We start from the raw sequence: 23,488 nt of genomic DNA on the forward strand, positions 1-23,488 counted from the left end.
AAGGTACTCAAAGCACGCTTGGCCAAGGCACTAAAATGGAGGAAAAGGCCCGATCCACTTCAAATTTTGGTTGAAGCCACCTTGAGGGAGCATGGTGCTCAATGATACACCTCCAGCTCAAAATTTGGGAAATTTGGAGCAATTTTTGTCAATTTTGAATTTTTTGTGCCAAAAACAAGTTTTTGCCCTCAACACGTAGTGCGCCGCGCGCTACCCTTAAGTTGGGGAGGTCCATTTCACGAAAACTCAGCATTTTTGGATTTGTCATGACAAAATACACTTTTTCAGCCACTGCCAAGAAGTTTCATGGAGATTTGAGCCCCCAAAAGGTCAAAAAACAAGCAAAAAATGACCTTCTGCCACTTTTTGGACACACGGGAAGTAGTCTTGGGAGATTGCAATTTTGGAGGGGCAAATGGCCACCAAATTGAGAAATTCCACTTGGGCTGGAGAGTAGACATCTAGACCTTTCCAACAAGCCCACTTGTGCCTCATTTGGATGTCGGGACGTGCCTCAAAAGTGGCCTTAAAGGTGCGCTACGCGTTGAGAAATGGCGCGCTACGCGTTGGGAAAATTTGCTAGTTTTGCACCTTCAGCTCAGGAAAACGCAGCATTGACTAGTTTTGACTTTTTGGTGGGATTTTTCATCCTCTTTGATGTAATTGATGTAATTTCATGTTGACAAGACACTTTTTTACCTATGCTAGAAGATTCATTCATAAAATAGCAAAAAATTAATGAATGAATTGGTTTCCTAGCTTATAGAGGCAAGTTGTTTTGATTGCCTAGATTGTAGTGCTCAGTTTAGAATTGGTTGAAACAACTCCTAGGATGATGAGCTCGACCCCTAGAGGCTAGGGAATGGGTTGGCATGGTCTATATTATGTATTTTCTAAATCATTTTCAGGGTTGGAAGGGTTGGACTCTTGAGGGATAACCTTAGACTGTATTACTCTTTGTATCTCTGCAATTTTGGCAAAGGAAGGGCCAGGGTTTTGCAGCACTATTTGGGATTCCTGTGGTGATTTGTGTTGATGGTGTGTTTCTCTCACGTACTTGTAAGTTTTTTTTGTGTATCATTTTCCTACTCTTCTCTTCTGCAAATTAAGTAAATGAAGTGTTAAGGTAGAATTCATGGTTTCTATGCTCTGCCTTTAAGTTTGCTTAATATCTATGTTTTCATCTGTTTAAGGAGAACTCTCGATGGTTTCTTGCTCTCCTTAACTCCTCACCGATCATATCTATCCATTCACTTATTTCGAAGGCATCAAGACAATCTCCTACCTTGCCCCAAAAATACCTCTGCAAAAATTGTGTCTCATCCCCGCACCCAAAATTGCCGTGCTCAGTTTTCCAACAAAACCATAAAAATTTAAAATCAAACTTTCCCTATCAGTTTACTAGCCTAAAATCAGTGTTCTTTATTGGTCATCTCAGCCCTTTGAAGACCTTTTGCTGAGATAGACCCGGAGAGAGCCCTCTCCTATCCTCATAGGGCTAGCTACGAGGCTAAGTGGTTTGATGTTGCCTTGGATTCTGCCTTCCTCAGCCTGAGGCAAATTCAAGCGCTAACACTCTATATTTTTGACACAGAGAGAAGTAGGGTTGGCCACATAGAGATCAGTTGAGGGGTTGTTTTGGGTTTCTCTTACTATGTCTTCTAATGGTGATGGATTCTGAATCAAATTTTTAATCATATCATCATAATCTTGCGGTTTTCCCCCCATGGCGAGTTCTAATGCACAAAGTGGTGCAGAATAAACTTCATCCTCATCCTCCTCCTCTAACCAGAGAGGTAGATCATGTTCTAGCAGGGGTTGGGCAGGAGGATATAGGGCTAACTGTTTGGACATGTGCCCATTCTTTATGGTCATGTTCCCAGCTCAGCAGCTGACGTAGGCATCGGCTGTAGCCAACCAAGGTCTTCCCAGAATGAGAGGATACCTAGTGAGCTTTGCCTTTGGCTGGAGAAATAAGAAATCGGCAAGGTACTCCCAAGAATCAATGGAGACCATCACATCCTCCACAATCCCCTCAGGGGTCATGGTGGAGCGGTCTGCTAGCTGCAGCACTGTCGTGGTCTTCCTCAAGGAGCCCTGGAGGTTAAGTTTGAGCATTGTGTCCTTTGTCATCACATTAATGGCAGCTCCCAGATCAATCAAGGTATGTGGGATCATTGTGCCATTGATGTGGACATCAACTACTGGGCTTCCAAGGTCCAGATATTTTGGACAGATTATCTGCCCCAACATCAGGTCGGACAGTTGTCCTATGACATTGATGGTTGGGGCATCTCTCTTGCGCCTTCCTAGATGCCTAAAGCACTTCTCTTTGATCAACCTATTGTAGATAGGCACATATTTTATGGCTTGGAGAAGTGATATCTTCACACATAAGTGTTTCAATTCTCCCAGGAGTTCAATCTCCTCTGGGGTAGGTTGGATTGTCATGCATAGTCTCTCAGGAAAGGGTGGAGTTACTTTAGGTTCGCTTTCCTCTTTATCTTCCACAACCTCCCTGGGTGGAGGCTGGCTATCTGGGAGAACTTTCCCATATCACAAGTTAATTTCTTGAATCTCCACAGCATAAGTTGGGCATGATGGTTCCCCACTATACACTTGTTGAGCCTGTCTGTTGTTCAGGTTCGTATTTGGCTGGGTAGGCATTTTGGGTTGCCTTGGCGGAGCAGAAGGTAACGATTGTGGTTGGGCAGGTGGTGGAGGCAGAAGAGCAAGAAGAGAGTTGTATTGGGGCCTCCACCCCTGGTGAGATGCATTCCACTGAGGTTGCAGTTGAGCATAAGATTGAAATGAATAAGTGGCTGATTGGGCATGATATTGAGATGGGGAAGACCAAGGAGGAGGCGTGGACTAGGAAGGATGAGCAGGGGGAGACCAAGAAGGTATGGAGGTGACTTTGTTGGGGTTGTAGTATGCATGTGGTGTCCCTTGCATCTCCTGCTGTATGGTCTAGGTCCATGCAGCCTCCTTTGGTTTATGTAATAGATCTGTTCAGTGACACCTTCTGCCCTTTGGTATATAGCTTTAAGTCCGAGCAAGGAAGGGTACTTATCTGTAGAATGATTTTCTTCATAGACTGAACAAACCTCTATAGAGTTCAATGGGAATTCATTCCTTGGATGCCTCCTAGTGCATCTAGTGGAAAAAATGGCCAAAGCCCTCTCTACTTCCTCTTGTTTTATTTTGATATGTAAGGTATCCATTTGCATGGCAAGAGTCTGCAGCATCTCACTCTTGAAGTCTTCTAGCATGTTTCCAATTTCACCTTTAATGGATGAATTGGAAGAAGAGGTACTGGCTATGGGTTGACTTCCCCTACCTTTCTTTCTGGCTGCTCTAGAATGGTTTCTAAAAACAGTCTTTATGTCCTCATAGGATAGTTGGTAGATGTCTCCCCCGGCCAGTAGATGGAGGGTGTCTAAAAGGTCTTCCCGAATTCCCCTGAGCAGGACCAACTTCAGAGACTCAAGGTCAAGTGTACACCTGACCCTTTTGTAATTAAGCTGGAACCTCTCTTCATAGTCTTCCAAGGACTCATCACTTCCCATGGTCATTCAGAAGATTTCTTCTTTAGTATCTTTTGTCCTACAATAGTCTCGATACTTGTTGTTAAAGGCCTGCTGCATCTGAGCCCAAGTTGTGATGCTATTGCCAGGTAATCCCATGAACCAGCGCAGTGTTGCATCCTTGAGAGTATAAGGGAACAGTTTCAACTTTTGCTCATCTTCTGCATAGTCATAAGTTAGACAAATGACAGCAAACTCAAACAAGTAGGTGTCAGGATCTTCTATAGTCAGGCCATGGAAGTGAGGTAGGGATGAAGGACTTATATTTTTCATTTTGGTGTCCCCATTGGTCTCTCGAATGGGAAAGGTACCCTCTATTCTTTCTCCATTTCCCTTAGCATTTATGTTTTCATCCATTTGCTCCAGAGGAATGTTTTCTTCTTCTTCTTCCCCTATAGGTTCTTCAAATATGTCTGGCTATTCACCTAAGGGTTCTTCTTGATCACAGCCATCGAAGAAGAGAGAAGGTTGGCTCTGTGAAGCAGTGGGAGTGTTGGGCAAAAATTTTCCTGAGTTATCTCTATTCCTACGATGCATGAAAGGAAATCTTTTTGGCTGGTTTTTTCTTTCTCCCCCACACTGATAGTACTTGCAGAAACTGGAATTGTGATTGAACAAAACAAATTGAAACTAGCTGAAATGAACTTGTTGAATGGAAATTTGAAGAATTGAAAAGGAAAGCAAGGAAATGTAGAACTGAAAGAAAGGAAATGACTAGTCTACTTTTTCCAAAATGAAATTTGCAAAATTAAAAAGGAAAGCAAGGAAATGCAGAAATTGAAAGAAGAGAAATGACTAATCTACTTTTGCCGAAATAAACTATTAGCAGAATGTTGCAATAGGAAATAGAAGAAAGCAGTAATCACAGAATACTCTGACGCTTCCCCGGCAATGGTGCCAAAAAGTGGTGAGTGCCAGTATTGCAGCAAGGATGCTACAACTCCTTGGCTGCCAAATTTACTTTTATCAACCTGGTAGTTTGTAACAAACTTGGAAGCGTCTGTGTTGTATGCACAAGTACTAGTTCTCACTGCAGGTTGTCAGTTGGTCAGCCGACGCAAGATTGATAGGAGCTCAAGCCAACTTCTATAGATTTCAGAAGAAGCTCTATGTGTGATGAAAGGAAATAAAGATTACTCTACAGAAGCTATTCTAATTGCAGAAAGGAAAAAGACTGGAATGCAAAGCAAAACCTAGTAAACCCTAATTAACAAGCTAATTCTACTTTTGCCAAAACTCTATGAAAACCATGAAAGCAATGCCATTACCTACTCAAGAAAGTAAACAACATCTAACCATGCTATTTCTGGAAGTAAAAAGGAAAAAAACACATTTTTGGATTTTTATGTGTTTTTATGTGAATTTAACATGCATCTAATTTATTGTGTGTGGCGAACAAGTGGCATTAGAGGGCGGTTTTGGAGCTTGGGATGATGTAATATGGTGTGGATGGGTCCTAGGAGGTCTTAGGTGGCCTTCTGGAGGCTTTTCCCACACTCGGCCTTCAAAAGAAAGCCTACAGGAAAAACTACAGGAGGACACAAAAAAATTACAAGAGGAAAACATGGTAACTACAAGAGACCTACAGGAGGAGGACGAGAGAAATTTCCGTTGTTTTGAGGGTGTGAGAGCGGGTAGAGAAGGTGGATGAAGGTTGGAATGAGGTGTTAGGGTGCCTAAGGTCTACCATAAATCACTAAGAGAGAGAAAGATGATTGGGTTTTCTCAAGGAGAGAGGAAGTAGTTCTATGAAAAATGAAGGAAACTAGGGCAGAATTGAGGTGAGGTTTGGGAGACCTATAGGGCATGAATCATATGGAGGGTGTGATTGCTGGCAAGATAGCCTACTTCTGGAAGAGATATGCTGCATAAAAACCAATAAAGTCAAGCAACTATTGAAATGAATGCATTCTAGGAAAAACAGAGTTTTGCATTAACATGGCCTAAACTATGATGCATAGAAGGGAATGTTGGGAAATGCTGCAAGAAAGGAAAGCATGTAGGAGGACTATTGTAAATCAGGAAGTGAACTTGACGGAGAAGATCTAAAGCAAAGCAAAACTGGACCACTAATCTACTACAGAGCTGCAAACACTAGAAGTCCTATGAATGAGGAAAATCTGTGTTTTTGGGGCAGCAAGAGAGTCTTTGCCTCAAATCATGGTCCCAGAGGGAGGAAGAGAGGCAAAGTCACTATTTCTATCCTTTTGAATCTTTTCTGATTGCTACTTAACCTGCTACAAAAAGCACAAATGGAAGCAAACTACTAAATCATCAAAAGCAACCTATTCTTAACCATAAAAGAAAAATAAATCTAACAACAAATTAATCTACAAACTGAAGTAAAGCATACAAATACAAGTAAAGAGAATCTTGGCTGCTTGGATTGGGCCCTAACCCAAGAGATTCAACCCTCTGAGGTAACTCAGTGCTAGCTCAAAAAGGATTCCATCTTCATTATCAAAACAATAGCAAGATTACATAAAACTGTCACAAAATAATAAGCTCAAAATTTGAGCAAAGTTTACATAAGCAAAAATCCGACCCTAGTGAGGCCCTAGGCCTCTCTACTTATACATCTAAAGCTACCAACAGCTTCCTTAAAATCAGGGAGGCTTGGCTCCCATAACTCAAGATAACTATCAGTCATCCTCCACCTGCTCGGCTGCCTTCTAGTGCATGATTCGGCTACTTGTACTTCGAGCTGAATGAAGGGGAATTCGAATTGAGGACTAATAAATGAGGGTGATTCCCTCCTATAAGTCCTCTCCTCTATCTACTTCGAGTTATTGCTGCCATTTGACCACTGGATCATTGACTTTGACCTTGAAATCCATAAATAATCTGCATTAAATACATGTCAGACCACATGGCATCATAACTAATTCAACTCACTCTATAAGCATAAATATAATCATAAAATCATACAATAAGATAAGAGAATGTTTTATTTGACTAGGTTATGAGGTAAAATGAGCCCATATAATTACACATTTATGAGGCTCATCACAAACACAGAATGATAGATGCTCGACAGAAAGGCACTTGGAACAATAGGGTTGTGTTTGGCACTGTCAGTGGCATTCAACATTTCAAAGGAAACGACGATACAGTATTTAATGACGGCATTAGCCAAACTATATGAAAAACCCTCAGCCTCAAACAAGGTATTTCTTATGAATATTATATTTAATATGAAGATGTCAGATGGTGGATTATCGTTGATCATTTAAATGAATTTAATACATTTATCATTCAGTTAAGTTCTATAGGGGTAAATGTTAATGATGAAGTTAGGGATCTATTATTTCTATGCTCATTGTAGAGACTAGGGGAAGAAAAATGGAAAGAGGAAAGAGACCAGGATATCGCAATAAGTCAAGGAAAGGTAGATCCAAGTCTAGATCGGGGATAGTGTGTAGGAAATGTGTGAAGAAAGTGTTAGCGCTCGAATTTGTCTCAGGCTGAGGAAGGCGAAACTCAAGGCAACATCAAACCAAGCTCAGCCTCGTAGCTAGCCCTACGAGGACAGGAGAGGGCTCTCTCCGGGTCTATCTCAGCAAAAGGTCTTCAAAGGGGCTGAGATGACCGATATGAATACTGATTTTAGGCTAGTAAATTGATAAGATAGTTTGATTTAAGATTTTTAGGGTTTTGTTGGAAAACAGGGAAAGGCAATTTTGGGTGCGGGGATGTGACACAGTTTTTGCAGAGGTCTTTTTTGGGCAAGGTAGGCAATTGTCCTGATGTCTTTAAAGGAATTGAATGGATAGAAATGACTGGTGAGGAGCTAAGGAGAGCGAGAAACTTTCAGGAGTTCTCCTTAGACAGACGAAAACATAGATATTAAACAAACTTAAAGGCAGAGCATACAAGATTATGAATTCTACCTTAACACTTCATTTGTTTAATTTGCAGAAGAGAATAGTAGGAAAATGACACACATAACAAACTTACAAGTACATGAGAGAAACACACCATCAACACAAATAACCACAGGAATACCAAATAGTGCTGCAAAACCCTGGTCCTTCCTTTGCCAAAATTATAGAGATACAATGTGTAATACAGTCTAAGCTTATCCCCCAAGAGTCCAACCATGAAAATGACTAAGAAGATACATAATATAGGCAAGCTAACACATTTCCTTGCCTCTAGGGGTCAAGCTCATCATCCTAGGAGCTGTTTCAACCATTTCTAAACCGAGCACTACAATCTAGGCAATCAAAACAACTTGCCTCTATAAGCTAGGAAACCAATTCATTCATTAATTTTTTGCCATTTTATGAATGAATCTTCTAGAATAGGTAAAAAAGTGTCATATCAACATGAAAATACATTAATTACATAAAATAGGGTGAAAAATCCCATAAAAAGTCAAAACTGGTCAAATAACTGCGTTGCCCTATGCTGTAGATGAAAAACTGGGAGATTTCCCTGATGCGTAGCGCGCCAAATCTCTATGCGTAGCGCGCCTTTCAGCCCACTTTTGGGGCACTTCCCAGCATGCAAATGAGGCTCATGTGGGCTTGTTGGAAAGGTATGGATGTCTACTTTCCAACCCAAGTGGAATTTCTCAATTTGGTGCCCATTTGCCCCTCCAAAAATGAATTCTCCCAAGAATGCTTCCTGTGTGTCCAAAAAGGGGCAGAAGGTCATTTTTTGCATGTTTTTTGACCTTTTGGGGGCCCAAAACTTGATGAAATGTCTTGGAAGTGGCTGAGCAGGTGTATTTCATCATGAAAAATCTAAAAATGCAGACCTTTTGTGAATTGGACCTCCCCATCTTCAGGGTAGCGCGCGGCGCGCTACGCGTTGAGGGCAAAAACCTGTTTTTAATACAAAAATTTCAAAATTGACGAAAACTTCTCCAAATTTTTTGAGATTTGAGCTGGAGGTGTATCATCAAGTACCATGCTCCTTCAAGGAGGCTTCAGCCAAAATTTGGAGTGGATCTGGCCTTTTTCGCCTTTTTAATGCCTTGCTCAATCGCCTCTTAAGGATCTTCATTTTCGCTTTGCAAACATGCATGCGGGCCGAGTAATGATTCTTCATATGGCGGAGCATATCTTTGTCTCTATTTGCCTTGGCTAACAATTTCTCTAAATGAGTGTTCACTCGGATGAGCATAGACCCTTGCTCAATAGGTGTCAAATCATCGGGTCTCTTGCGGGCCAAGTTTCGGTCTTCTCGGATTCGCCGCAACTCATCAAGAGTGTGTTCATCTTCTAGCTGCTTGTTACGCTGCTCCAAGTAGTTGATTGTCCAATTGGCCATTTCCAACTTCTGTTTCAACAAGCGATTCTCAGCCTTTTGTTGCTGAATGATCTCCTTTAGCTCCAAGCTAGGAGAGCTGATATCAAGATCAATAATATCCGTATCTGGATCTCCTGAAGGTCCCTCATCAAATATGGGTTGCTTGACTCTGTCCTGTACCTGTACCTGTACCTGTATTGCAGAAGGCAAGACCCTTTCCACCTGATGTGGAGATAATACTCGTTGTGCCAATGAAGAAGGCGAGACCCCTTCCACCCTAGGTGGAGATAATACTCGCCGTGCAGATGCAAATAAGACCCTGTGGCCTCTCTGATAAGTAACATATGAAGGAGCACTGACATGCTTGGGCTCAGGAATGTCAAACTGATATGAAGGCCCTCCCTCATCATGGACAATCTCGGGAGGTGGCTGTGGCACCGTGAAAAAGTCGCGAGAAATGAAATCCTCCCAAGCAATACCCTGCTGTGCCAACTGATGCATCACTATAATTTTAATCAGTGCATAATGATAAATACTCTTGTGCTGCTGTGTTGGGCTCTTCCTTTGTACCAAGGGCACCATCCTTTCTATATTGCGACACATGAAAAAAGGAATGTTCATCATTCGTACCCTTGTGAAATGCATCAACAAATGAATATGGTACGAATAGAGACGTGAAAATCTGCCCTCACAAGTGAAATAGCGAATAATGAGTCTCATCAACGGTGCATACTCATCCCTTAGGAATCTGAAAGGAAAAACAGCAGTTAAGTGTCTCATACACCCGGGTTTGATATATGGCTCATAGTGAAATCTATCTAACTGCTGGCGCTTATTCCATTCCTCCCCTACATTTGGTATCCCGGTGGCTTGAGCAACAATCTCGGGTGATAGGGTGAAGTCCACTCCTGCAAGGTTCACATGACCATTCTGCAAATGTAGGACAAACAAGCGAGCTAGTTCTCTGTGATGTTGAATTTGTGAGATTCGCTCACAATATCCAAAACATGATTGGTACTGAAAACAGTTCATTGCAAGTGGACAAGCTTGCAAATGAGCCAAAGAAGTGGGCTCCTCCCTGACATGCCGACCACCTTTACCACCCTTGTGATGCCTCCTTGGCACTTCTATCTCTGGTGTTGAATCACTGTCATAACTCTGCTCATAATCTGATTTGGTTTCTGACATAGTTTTGAAGACAGGATGGCTGAAATGTATATGATGACTGTGCACACAATTGATTGTTGTTTGACTTTTTCAAATGCTGTTACCAAGGGGACATAAATACAAGGGAATTGTTAGGGAAAGGGAAACATGAGGGAATTAGGGGCAATGAAAATAAACAAGGAATTTATGGAAGGGAAAGGGCATAGGAAATTATGATATTGTAGGGTTTTGGGGTGAAGTAGGTTTTGGGATTAAGTAGGGTTTGGGATTTTGTGGAGGGATATTATAGAATTTTATGGGAAATTTGAAGGGAAATGCTGGTGAATATGGGGGCAAAAACAAAAGGATCAAAATGGGAAAACCTTGGGCAGCATATCACTTTGAAACCCTAGCAAACTTGACCTTTAAATTCACACAACAACTTAGGGTTTTTTGCTTTTAATTTTCATGGCATACTTATCATATTTCTTTCACATTCATCTTGCAACAACAAAACCAGCGATGGAAAAGGAGCTTACTTGTATTTTGCTTGAGTTAAGAGAGGATTTGTGTGCTTGCTGGCAAGTTACAGGGCGAAAAACCCAACGCGTAGCGCACCTTGCCCAACGCGTAGCGCCCCTCTGGTGCGTAGCGTGCGACCAAAATAACACTGCGAAAATCGCGCTGATGCGTAGCGCGCCCTGGGTGCGTAGCGCGCCTCTGCTGATGCGTAGCGCGCCTCTGGAACTGCCCGATTTGCTCAAGAATTTGTGAAATCGCCTTTGCAAGGATCCACTTTGCTTGTAAGAGATAAATGAGTTGTTAATGAAGAGGAATATGCTTAAATAGGCTCCTTTTTAATTTTTACTTGACCAAAACCCACTTTGTAATGTTTGAGTGTTGACACTTTTTTGAATTAATAGGCTCTGATTTCTGGTTTCACTTTTTAAAATAAATTGGTTGAAATAATGATTTCTTTTGATGATTTTTGCAGGGATAGCTCTGAAATGCTTTGGCAAAGGAAACCAAGGTTGCGCTTCAACCTTTGGAGAACTTGAAATTTTGACAATTTTTTACAAAAACAAGATGGTGACTTGTGTTTTTCAAAAACAGAGTTTTGAAAACAAAGTCCAAATTTAGCTGCATAATGATGAGAATTATTGAAATAATGCTCTATGAAGGACATCCCTCTGGCCTGCTGGTCCTTTATGACTTCTCAAGACAAAATTGACTCAACCCTAGACTTAAGACCTCGAAATTTAAAACAAGATGATGAATGACCCTTGAAGACTTTATTTACTTAAACAGACCTAAACCAGCAGTGCCAAACACGAGGGGAATAAATGACACAAAACTACTCCACCAGAGTTATGACATGCCTAACGGAATGCAACTGATCACAGATGAGACACCTAACCATGAAATGCAAAGAGCTTTGATCTCTGGTGAAGGGCTAGTAGACCAACTCTAACAGAAAGGACACCTAAAGAAAGACTACAAGTCTTAGAAGGGAAAAGAAGGAGATGAATAGCAAGAAAACAATCATGAAGTGAATGTGACAGGTGATGTGTTCCAAGATGCTTTGATTCTTTCATTAGAAAATATGATTGATGCTTGGGTGGTAGATTCATGGGCCTCATTCCATGCCACACCTGATAGGAAACATTTTCATGACTATGTTCAAGGATATTTTGGACAGGTTCGTCTGGGTGATGATAAACCCTGTAAAATTGTTGGAATGGGTAAGGTTTTTATAAAATAACAGAATGGAAACCAATGGCTATTAAAGGAGGTAAGACATGTTCCAAATTTGAAGAAAAATCTAATTTCAACAGGGCAGTTGGGAGGTGAAGGTTGTGTAACTACTTTTACAGATAAAACCTGGAAGGTCACTAAAAGAGCCCTAGTAATAGAAAAAGGAGAAAAGGTTGGTACATTGTATTTATGCAATGGTATTTCTAATTTTGTTAATGCTTTAACCTCTACAGGAGAAAATGCAACATTGTGGCATCATAGGCTCAGGCACATGAGTGATAAGGGGATGCAAATTCTTTACTCAATAATTTTTTTGCCAGGTTTGAAGCATGTTGATTTGGATTTCTATGAGAATTGTATTTATGGAAAATACAAGAGAGTTAGATTTCTCAGAGTTGTTAAAGAAAAGAAGAGCGAAAAATTAGATCTTGTGTATACAAATGTATGGGGACCTACTCAGGTATCATCTCTCGGTGGCTCTCTCTATTATGTTACTTTTATTGATGATGAAACCAGGAAAAATTGGATTTATTGTATTCGAAATGAATATGATGTATTTGATACTTTCAAGAATGGAAATATTTGGTTGAGAATGAGACATGAAAGAAGTTGAAGTGTCTCAAATCATACAATGGAGGTGAATACTATAGCAAAGAGTTTGATAAATGTTGTTCATAGCATGGAATTCACAGAGAGAAGACAGTTCCGGGAATATCACAGGAAAATGGTGTGTTAGAAAGGATGAACATGAAAATCATGGAGCGTGCAAGGTGCATGAGATTGCATGCAGTATTGCCTTTACAATTTTGGGCAGATGATGTAGATATTGTTATTTATCTAATAAACAAATCACCTTCAATTTCCTTGGATGGTGGTATTCTAGAGGAGGCATGGACAGGTAAAAAGGTAAACTACTCATTTTTAAAGACTTTCGGTTGTGAAGCCTTTGTCCACATTAATAAAGAAAATAGAACAAATCTTGAGGCAAAATCAAAGAAATGTACATTTATTGGATACGGTGTTAATGATTTTTTTATTGCTTATATGATTATGAAAATAACAAAATCATTAGGAGTAGAGATGGCATATTCAATGAAAAGGTCTTGTATAAGGATCAGATGCAGGAAAAGAAACATGAAAAAGAAAACAGAGAATACATAGTGCTTGATGAGATCACAGAAAAGGTAAAGGTGCCTGAAAATCATAATGATCAACAAAAACAACAATAAAAACAACCAAAATAGCAACAGGCACCTCAAACACCTAAAATTGGTGTTAGAAGATCTACCAAGATAAGTAGACCCCCTGAACGATACTCTCCTTCATTATATTATGTATTGTTCACTGCTTCTGGTGACCATAATGTTATGAAGAAGCAATGCAAGTAGAAACCAGGAAGAAGTGGGAGCCAGCCATGAAAGAAGAGATGGACTTCTTGGTACATAACTAGATTTGGGACTTAGTCAGGTCTTCTTCAGGTAAAATAGCATTGCAGAATAAATGGGTTTATAGGTTGAAGGAAGAATATGGAGGTAGAAAAAGGAATAAAGCTAGACTTGTGGTGATGGTGTTTGCACAGAATAAAGGTATAGACTTTGATGAAATATTTTCTCTTGTTATTAAAATGACTCCAACCAGAACTATTTTAAGTCCAGTAGCAGCAGAATATTTGCATCATGAGTAGTTATATGTAAAGACAGTCTTTCTCCATGGGGATTTGGAGGAAGAGATCTATATGCAACAACCGCAAGGATATGAGGTCAAATGGAAGGAGAAACTAGTGTGCAAGTTGAAGGAGAGCTTGTATGGCTTAAAGCAAGCTCCAAGGTAGTGGTATCTAAAATTTGACAGGTTTATGTCTGAACAACGTTATACTAGTTGTCACTCTGATCATTGGGTTTATCTCAAAAGGAAAAATGATAGCAGCTATATTATATTTTTATTATATGTAGATGGCATTCTTGTTGTAGGGTCTAACATGTAGGAAATAAATGTTCTTAAAGGAAAATTACCAAATTCATTTGCAATGAAGGATTTAGATGCTGCAAAACAAATCCTTGGTATGAGAATAACTAGAGACAAGAAAAATCGCAAATTAACATTGTCTCAGAGTGAGTACATACAAAAGGTGTTGGAAAGATTTAATATGCAAAATCCAAAACCAATTAGTACACCTTTTACTAGCCATTTCAAACTAAGTAAGGAGATGTGTCCCAAGACCAAGAAAGAGATGAATTATATGTCTAAAGTCCCATATGCATCAGTAGTTGGAAGCTTAATGTATGCAATGGTCTGCACAAGGCCTGATATTGCACATGCAATGGGAGTTGTAAGCAGGTACATGAACAATCTAGGAAAAGAGCATCGGATAGTAGTGAAGTGGATTCTCAGGTATTTGAGAGGTACCACAAATAAAGCATTATGCTTTGGTAGTTCGAACATTTCTCTACAAGGATATGTTGATGCAGATATAGCAAGTGATAGAGATAAAAGGAGGAGAACCACAGGGTATGTGTTTACTGTAGGTCGAACAGCTGTGAGTTGGGTTTCCAAAATGCAAAGTGTTGTTTCACTTTCAACGATGAAAGCAGAGCATGTTCCTACTACCGAGGCTAGTAAAGAAATGATTTGATTGCAAATGTTTATGGGTGAATTGGGTAAGAAGCGGGAGACAAGAAGTTTATAAAGTGACAACGAGAGTTCATTCATATAGCAAAGAACTCATCATTTCATTCCAAGGCTAAACATATACATCTCAAATGCCATTTCACATGGTCAGTGCTAGAAGATGGACAGTTGAAGCTAGAAAAGATACACACTAGCCAGAATCCTGCATATATGTTAACAAAAGTTGTAAGTAAAGATAAAATGAGATTCTGCTCAGTTTCAATTGGTCTTCAAGTATCATGATGAAGATAAGAAACAGTCAGGTCCAAAGTGGAAACATTGTCCAACAAATGAAGCAGCAGTGGAGTTGTTATAATTGGTCTCCAAGTGGGAGATTGTTGGGTGTGGAGCCTGATTATCTTATTTATTCATAGGAATTGTCGCGTTGGAACCATGTTCCTAATGGGGGGGAAATGTCTCCTATTTAATCATCGTCAGGGGGGTCCAGGGGGTCCCAAAGCTAAATATAGATGTAAAATTTCCTTGTAAAATATTGTAATTTCGTAGTCAATCTGGGTTGTTCATTAGGCAGATGATCTGACGGCAAAAGTTATGTTAATTTAGGGTCTTTTCCCCTAGCAAGAAACCCTCAATTTATATGTGGGAATTGTATTGCGGTTTTTTATGTTTATTCTGAGTGACAAAGAGAGAGGATATTGTGTGAGAGCGATGAGGAAATTAAGAAAAATCTATTGTATGTTGTATCTCTTCATCTTGCTGGATAATGCAAAAGGGAGGACTGGATGTTTCTCTGTGGACATAGCCCAAACTGGGCGAGCCATGTATATCTGTGTCTCTCTTGTTTTATGCATTTTTTGTGTTTGTGTTTATGAAATATTTTATGTGTTCCATTGCTCTGCAATATATAATGTTCTAACACCATGTTGTAGCAGCTACAACCACCCTCCAAAATTTTTCCTTAGCTTCGTTTTGGAGCCTCCCTACAAACCATCCTCAACAGCATGTCTTGCACTGTCAAGTACATGAGCTTCAGTGGTTTTCTAGTAGCTTGCCAGCCTGTACATGATAGCTTGTTTCACTCCCCTCACAGGTTGCTACTCCGGACTTGGTCCAACTACTGGCTGAGTAGCTCCCTCAAGAAATTGCGCAATTATGGAGGGGAACCAGCCTTCCCTCCAGAAATTATGCAAATCTAATTGGCAGCATGTTAGGCTCAGAAACTGCGCAATCCTGTCAGACAACCTTCCTAGTGAAAACTGTGTAATCTGGCCCAGCAGTGCTGCTCAGCCCAGAAATTGCGCAATTCTAGGTAGCAGTCAGCTGCTCCTCCAAGAAATTGTACAATCCCTCTGGACATCCAACCCAGCTTCCTCCCAGAAACTGTGCAAAATTTCCCCTCAGTCAAGCAACCTGTTCTATGTGCCCTCAGGTTGACCGATTCCACCCGGGACCGAGAAAAATTGACTTGCATGCATGGGCTACTTTTTCCCGAAATAGCAAAAGGAAACATGAAAAAAGCATCCCTAGATATTAGTGATCTATTTTTAGCAACTGGAGGTTACATGCAAAGATTGTTTTAAAAACTTTCCTCCAAGTGTCATTTTTTCCTAGATTTGTGGCATGCACGTCATGAGCCTCAAACTTATTTATTCGATGCTTCAGAGCTCATTCTTCACATCGATCTTATAGCTCTAACATCCCACAGCACATATAGGAGTCTTCGACACATCCAACTCAGTTATTACCCTGTAAGTCTGCTTAACTTGTCTTTTGTAGCATTTCTGTCACTTTTTGTGTTTTGGCTTGTGTGGGTGTCGTTTGCTTGATTTCTATGACCATTTTCTGTCGTTTGCATGCATATTAGCTTGTACAAGCACCATTTCATTTTTCGTTGGCATCTCACTGTTGTCGCATGGATGACATTGTTTTGCACAGACAGTCATCGATTCAGCGACTCATCTCACACACATGCATGTTGTGTCATTTTCTTAATCTTGCATTCACTGTTTGCATGCATGATCATTCATCTCTGCTTACACTCAGTATCGCCATGCATTCACATCTTCATTTTCTCTCAGTTGTCCATCGGCGGGTCTAGGCAACCTTGGCCCAGACACTACCTCACCAAGACAGCATTACGCAATTCAGAGAGGGAAGGCTCTGCCTTCCTCCCAAAAAATGCGCAATTCTGGCTAGCAACTTCCCTCTAATCTTGCTAGGCTTGTGCAATTCTGAGAGGGAGTAACTATTGGCCCAGAAAATTGCTCAATGCAGTCCCTGGGCCTACAACACTTTCCAGCTGAAATTGCGCATTGCACAATCCCAACACCCAACAGGCTAGTTTGGATTGTGCATTGCGCAATTCCAGCAGCCAACAAGGCTCCCGACAGTTCAGACTACCTTTTGCATAGTTCCAACAGTCAATCTCCTAACCTCCCAGTGAACATTGTGCAATCCTTTCCAGTCAACCCCCAGGTATGTAGCATGCCATCCCTCAAGTTTTATTTTGTTTTAACTGACAGATTTCTTGCCACGCATGTCGCCATGTCTCTAGATACAACAGGTGTTTTCCCATCTCTCAGTAGTTCAGAATCAATGGCCTCCAAGAGAGCACGATCAAGGGACACCAATGAAAGCGCAACTAGAGCAGCAATTGAGAAAGTGTCTACGAGTTTTCCCATCTATGAAGACACCAAGTTGATCATAGACAAAGACATAGAGCTAAAATGGCAAGAGGTCAATGATGCATTCTCGTGCACATTTGGGGAAGATCTCAAAGACCGTAAATTCTATGTGAACATTCACAAGTTCGTCTTGTACTAGATTGCATGTAGGTATCTCGCATTCCCATGCGCGGACATGATACATTGGATCGTCTCACACACTAATCTTGAGACGATGACATTGAGAAGTGTCAGCGGGATGGAGATTACTACCTTTAGGGCAAAGGATTGTTAGCAGATGTACCAATTTTTGAACCCAGTGATCACCATGGAGACACCCTTCAGAATACCCAACAACAATGTCAATTCTAGGGATATCTTGAAGAACTGGGTAAAGGAGCTGGCCAAATTCAGGATGACACCCAACTAGATTTATAAGACGAAGATACTATGGAAGGCGTATCAATATTTGATCATCTTTGCATGTCGCTTGTATGGCCAAGAAAGCACGGAGACCTTCCCGCAGAGTTGCTTGATCGCGTTAGACCAACTTTCCAGTGAAGGCAAAGCTTGCAACTGGTTCGACATGTTGGCTCACATGCTGAAGGAACAGGTCACAGGAGTTTGGAAGCCACCCAAACGTTAGCAAGTAGAAATCTACATGTCTTCTTACATCTTGGATGCAATCTGTGCCCGTTAGGAGTTCTCGGCCATGAAGTGAGCATGGACATCAGCGGAAACCCCTGTCAATACTTATTGTAAACTATTGTCTGAATAGAGCTTTAGAGGAGTTATCACACAGTTGTCAGATCATTTTTTCACCCTGGTGTACAAGATGATATTTGAGCAGGATCCACCTTGCATGTCGAAGGCAGCAATGGAGGCACTGATCGATATAGCGGATTGCTATGCCTCACCGTCCGGCACCGTCATATGAATGTACAGCACGGAGAAGCCTCCACATGTTTTGCCGATTTTCCATGGACAAACTCGAAATGCAAGAAGTATCATACCACATCTCGGCAGGACTGTCAGCTAGGTTGCACTAGAAGAAGAAGGCACCTTGGCCCACTCTTCCGTTGTGGATTGGGTTGTACGAGATATAGAACCTCAACCATGCGGATGTCGAAACAAAAGAGATCAAGAAATATCCTTTCATCATCCAAAGCTTCAATCTGTATGACCCGCACTGTATTATGAAAAATCACTGCACGAGAGTACAGTTTCAGTGGATCCACGGGGCATGTCATTGGGTGGAGGAGGACCCATGGAGATATTGTTACAGCTTCTCCAGGCCCAATGAACCGGTCGGCATCATTGTGGAATGGTTAGCAAAGCAGCATGAAGCAACATCCAATAGAGCACCAACAGCAGTAGCAGAAGAGGTAAACATACCAGCACGCGACGAAGGCAAGAGAAAGATTGTCGACAGCACAGAGGCAGAACAAAGCTGCAAGTTCATAGCAGACCCACTTGTACATAAAACAGCTTTAGCAATAGAGGCAAAGATGCAATAGTGCAACAAGAGGAAAGCGCAAAGGCAGAGAGAAAAACAGAGGATGGAGGAAATAGTGAAGGAGTTGCATGCGTTGAAGGAGAAACTATGGAAGGAACAAGATCTGTGCAGAATGTTGAAATTTCTAAGTATTACCCGTTAGAAATTTTATCTGTATTCTCTGGTTTATTTCGGCTACTTTTTTTATTACTAACAAGTTATTTAACCATATAAACACTAAAATAAATACAATACAGTCTCAACTATCTATAGATCAATAGCTGAAAGAAATGAACAAACACACAAGGGACACCATTATTTTTGGACAAATCGTCCTCGGAAAAACCCAACTTGGGAAAATCGATGCAGCAGTTTTGATGGTTTTATTATTAATCAAATTTTCTTGAGTACACTGGGTGCCAAAATGGCTCACTCGACAGAGATAAATAATCTGGCAGTAATACCGCTCTTCGAAAGCAGATTTTCTGAAAGTCTGCCCCATGAAACCCTCTCCAACACAATCTGAAGCACTGTGTCAACCCTCCTGGCCTCTTTGTCAACCTGAAACCCTCTGCGTCATCCCTCTGAGGCTCTATGCAGCCTCTCTGGCCCTCTACATCACTTCTACAGCCTCTGCGTGGGTGATGCAAGCCCTTCTGGCCTCTGCGTAGTCACTATTGGCCTCTACGTGGCTCCCTATGGCTCTGTGCCTGCCTCTATGCCTCTACACTGGTATTTCATAACTATCTCTACCTCTCTCCCTCGTAATCACTGCCCCTCATTGCAACTCTAATCGCTAGTTCGATTTCTCTTAGCAAACCATGCTCTAGAAAATCGAACTGCCTCATCACTTTGATGTATCTCCTACTAACCCTCAAGCCTCCTCTTATACTTTTTTCGTTGAGTCTTCAACAGCCGAGATTACATTTCTAATCAGCTGCTAATATTATATTTGGCTTAATCCATGTCATTTAGAACCTTATAACCCAGTTTTATATTAATACCCATTAATATTTTTATTTTCTTAAGTTTAGACTTAGGAACTCATTAAAAATATTAATTATTTTAATATCTCCTGCACCAGGTAGAATTTCCCCAAACCATTTACGGGTCTTGGAGATCTCATGTGCTTTAGCCTCTCCACCAATTTTCATGGCTAGAGCACATCCGATGCTACCCAAAATCAACACTCCCTCTAAGTGAGGAATGTGCTCTAGTAATACTCCACCATTGAGCATCACCTTGATTATACGGCATCGGTACCTATGCTGATGCTAGGTTTTCCTGACCAACATCCTCTACATTGTTGCATCCTGTACTACTACCCATGGCCCTACCACTACCACTACTACATCAGTACGGTAGCTCCCTCTGCATATGTGTTGTTGCTGGTCCTTTCTCCCAACACTGCATTTGCACTGCAGTTCTCTCTCATCATGTTACATCGTGTCGCCCATAGCACTACCACCATTATTATTGCACTACAATTCAATTAATAAGAAGTAAGTAACTGATCCACCCAACTACTGACATCCCTATCATGCTAGAAACCCTCCTGATGTTGAAGCTCTCTATGTCACTATCATGTGCTCCATTTGCTGCCTCTAAGTTACTCCAACACCTCTTTGCCTCTCGCACTGCTGCAAGCACCTATGTTCCTTCCTACACTACTACAACCTCCTTTGTGCCTCTTGCACTGCTGCAAGCCTCTTTTCACTACCAGGGACTACTACACTCTAGCACTGTCTATTGCTCCATCCGCATATGTTTCTACCGACATCCTGCTACTGTCACTTCAGAGCTCCTGTAGCCAGGTATGATCCAAGATTTTGGGTACCTCAAGGATTCTGCCCCACATCTCATGTAGTCCTCCTGACTATAGCTTGATCTCCCCACCTCTTCTCTAGAGGTACATGAGCACTCATGGCACAATCGTCAACATCCTCTACCTCCTTTTCTGCCTTCATTGGCACTGCCTTGGAATCAGACGCCTCTCCCTTTTTCTTCTTCCTCAGACACTGGTTTGCATAATGGCCCAGTTCCTCACAGTTGAAGCACTTTATCTTGGAGAGGTCATTTTTCTTCCTCTTCCCATGTTGCCCAGTAGATGCCAGAGCTACATCCTCTTCCTCCTCTTTCTTGACCTAGGCTGTTGAAAATGGCAACAAGAAATGCTAAAAATAGAAGTGCTAAAAATAGCACTGCTATAAATAGCAGTTTGGGTACCAGTGCTGGATTGAGCAATAGGGAATGAAAAATGGAAGTGCTAAAAATAACATTCTATTTTTAGAAGTTCATGATGGATTCCTATTTTTAGTCAGTCCCTGGACTAAAATAGGAAGTAAAATTCAAATTTGAACTTAACAGTTGTTTGAAAATAAATTAATTAATTCACCATGAGTTAATTAGTTGTGAAAAATCAAACATGAAGTCTATGTGAGGACATGCAACAATTTCTCTATTAATTGAGGAATTTATCCATCAGTTAAAGAGATAAGGATGAGTTCTAATTTGAGTTGTAATTAGTTGGCTCAGTTAACTGAGTCAAGTCCAGTTAAATTGATTTAAACAGTTTGTTTAAATTAATGTGAGTTCAGTTAGTTAATGCTTGCATGCATGTAACTACTGCACTTCAGATAATTGAATATTCTCTCATAAATAACTCATGCATGTCAGTTCAGAGAAAGACCCAGTTGAGATCAGAGGAGGGACAATGTACTATCATTTGGATGTATTTTTCCTATAAAGGAAAATCACCCAAGCAAAAGGATCAAGGTTCCTTGGGGATTGTGCAGTGTTACAGTGTGTGACATCAGTGTTACACTTGGTAATAGGAGGATCACCCAGGAAAAATTTCACAAGGAAATAGGAGGCTTGGAGGGTAGAGTAGAAGGCTTAGGAGAAGTCTTGATTGCCTGTGAGCATCCAGGAGGATTGCACTGAGAGCTAGCTAGTTGTGAGAGCTAAGGCTTTGTGTAATCCTGATGTATTTCCACCTTCATCTGTGAGGATTGTACTAAGGGTTGGCTAGTTGTGTGAGAGCTAAGGCTTTGTATAAATCCTATGTATGATAATACAGAGAGTGGAGTTTTAGGCTGAGGCTTTCCCCGGGTTATATCTTCTGTGTTATGTGTGATTGATTCCTTCTTATCAGTTATATGTGTTCTTATTGATGTTGCTCATGTTCGATTAAACTTCCGCTAAATTGGTTGTAGAAGTAGATCAAGTATTTTTCTTTAGTATATTGCATTATCAAGTGATCTACAAGTGGGAATTTTTACATGGTATCATAGCTAGCTGATTTGTAGAAAAAATTCTACATGGTATTAGAGCGAAGGTGATCAAGGAGAGAATAGTATACTGAGAGGAGATTTCAAAGTTTTGAGTTTTGGGCCGAGATTTTGCAGAGAATATCTGAAAATTTATGTACAAAATTTTCAAAAACAAATAGCAGACTTGGATTCCTTGCGGAAAAATACCCAAATTCAAAAAAAAATCGGTTGAATCGGAGTTCGGATGAGGGAGATATCGCTGATTTAAAATCAACTCTTTTTCTAGAAAATTTCGTGACGATGGGAAAGATGAAACAGATTGGTGTGCTAGCCAAGAACCTGTATGCACTTGAGGTACAAGATGCATGTAAAGCCTTGAGGAGCAAGGAAAAGGTTAGATATTTTGTGGTTGAGAGGGATAGTAAATTACCTCTCAAAATGCAGCGCTAGATGAAGTCTCAGACAATTGTGGAGGAGCCATAATTGGTGAAGCAACTTCAGGAGGTTGTGGAGCAGCCACAACTAGAGAAGCTGAGAGGAGACCGAGTGGAGGCATCCACTCATGTAGATACCTCCAGTAGGGGAAACTTCAAGCCAGGTGGGCAGAGGGATCACATGCATCCATACCTCCAGGTAGGAGGTGGGGCGATGTGGAGTGATCGTCCCAAGGAGGAGGGGCAGGATCCTTGAGGTACCCAACCTCTTTGATTCGACTTTGCTACAGGAGCCACGATGTGGAGTAGCAAGACTGACTGATTGGGTAGAGATAGATGCAGATGGAGCGACAGAGAGAGCTACAGTGCAGGAGTCCCAGGACTGTGTAGAGCTAGCAGGCTGCAGCAATGCTAGAGGAACAGGAGTGTTGCACCAGTGCAAGATGGAACAAAGAGGTGTGTAACGGTGCGAGATGCATGGAATGTTGCAGTAGCTTAGAGGTTAGAGAGGGAGAACTTGTTAGCAGCAGGTAGAGCTTCAACATCAGAGTATGTTTCTAGCCCAACAGAGAGGTCAGTGGGGAGTTTTTTTTATTCCGAGAGTTGCTGGAGAAACCACACTTGGAAGAAGTGTTGCATGCAGAACATTCCAAAGGTACAGGATCGGGTTCGAGTTGAAGTCTTTCTTGTTGAGAGGGAGTGTTGAAAATGGCAACAAGAAATGCTAAAAATAGAAGTGCTAAAAATAGCATTACTATAAATAGCAGTTTGGGTACCAATGCTGGATTGAGCAATAGGGAATGAAAAATGGAAGTGCTAAAAATAGCATTCTATTTTTAGCAGTTCGGGATGGATTCCTATTTTTAGTCAGTCCCTAGACTAAAATAGGAAGTAAAATTCGAATTTGAACTTAATAGTTATTTGAAAATAAATTAATTAATTCACCATGAGTTAATTAGTTGTGAAAAATCAAACATGAAGTCTATGTGAGGACATGCAACAATTTCTCTATTAATTGAGGAATTTATCCATCAGTTAAAGAGATAAGGATGAGTTCTAATTTGAGTTGTAATTAGTTGGCTCAGTTAACTGAGTCAAGTCTAGTTAGATTGATTTAAATAGTTTGTTTAAATTAATGTGAGTTCAGTTAGTTAATGCTTGCATGCATGTAACTGCTGCACTTTAGATAACTGAATATTCTCTCATAAATAACTCATGCATGTCAGTTCAGAGAAAGACCCAGTTGAGATCA

This window comes from Pinus tabuliformis, chromosome 8, assembly GCF_031772625.1.
Source record: "Pinus tabuliformis cultivar Carrire ecotype Pingquan chromosome 8, CPIR1, whole genome shotgun sequence".
Lineage (NCBI taxonomy): Eukaryota > Viridiplantae > Streptophyta > Pinopsida > Pinales > Pinaceae > Pinus > Pinus tabuliformis.